We start from the raw sequence: 1,529 nt of genomic DNA on the forward strand, positions 1-1,529 counted from the left end.
TAACTATCGTAGATTTTTATGACATGTTCTAGCGTATTTAGATGGAATGATAACGTTAACAAGTCGTCGAATTTTTAATTGAATTTTACTTTTGCTTTTTAAATTTTAAAGCAATGCTGTCTAGTCCACACAATGATTGTATTCAACAAGATACATGCGAGGTGTTTTTAACTCATAAACCCCTGGAATAACAAAGGAAACTCAATCAAATAAGTCCTTGTCTCTTAGGAAAGTTTTCATAATTAGTTTTTTCTCACATTATCACAAAGGTCCGCGATCGTAACCAAAATATATAAAACGGAATTTAAATAAATCAAGATCGTAAAACCTGATTCAAATTCATACGGTTATAATAATTGAATGTGATCATGCATGTTTAAGAAGAAACAACAGCTATTCGTATACGTATATTATATAAAGTATAATATTTTATAAGGAACCACTCGCAGTAAAAAGATTATTGATTGAACTTTTCGGAATTGTCTCATACTTTTAACGGTTTTTAACACTTGTATAACTAGACAACTAGACTATAGTATACTACTTGTATAAATATATACATATACAACAAGAAGTGTACCTCTAATCTTGAGAACGTATTTCGAATGAAAAACGTTAATTTTGCAAGACAAATTAGCGACCGACACTGTTCCGAATTTAGATTGGAGTAAAGAGGACTGTCAAAATTGTCAAAACATCGACGCGGGAGCTTATAACTGGCACACAACCAAGGCAAGTACGCAAAAAAACAAGTTTAAGTTGTGAAAACTAAGTAATACTTTAATCAAAGTAATACCAAGACAATCAGAAAAATATATTTAGCATCAACATTTTTCAATTTTTATCAATTGTATTATTGTTTAAATTAACCCTGCACTTAACAATAATATGTAGGTAAATGGATGCATCCGATTAAATAATAAATCGCTTTGTGTGGAAAATGTCCCTGTCCATGTAGTACATTGAAACAACATAAAGGTCACATAAAATACAGAAATAAACAAGAAACCATAGCAAATGTAAATTGATTGAACACAATTTTCAGGCGAAACATTATAAAGTGTGTCGTTTTTAATTTAAAGTGGAAAATCTCATGGATATTATGGAAGGAAAAGACCGCCAATATTATTTATCACCAGAAATGTTGCACGTGTTGAGTATTCAGCTGATATGTTCCATGTTGCAATTATAGATTATACACACAAGTCAAATAATATACGTTCAAATAAACAATGTTTGATATTTTATGCTTCAATTTTCAACAACGTTAATTTTTAAGGTGGAGACATCTCAAATGTTCATCTTGTGGAATGTCCAAACAAAACTGTTCAAAGAATAAAAAATGTTCAAAATGAAAAATATAAATTTACTTTTATTTTTTAAATCGCATACACAACGCACAAAACTTTGTCACAACTCTAATGCTTCTTTACAAAGGTGAATGCTAAAGTATACAAATTTGCAACAGTAATTTTAAAGAACTGCCGATTTCCACTGTGAGCATGTAAACACGTCTAGGTTAGTCATCG

This window comes from Dreissena polymorpha, chromosome 1 (genome assembly GCF_020536995.1).
Source record: "Dreissena polymorpha isolate Duluth1 chromosome 1, UMN_Dpol_1.0, whole genome shotgun sequence".
In the NCBI taxonomy this organism is placed as follows: Eukaryota; Metazoa; Mollusca; class Bivalvia; order Myida; family Dreissenidae; genus Dreissena; species Dreissena polymorpha.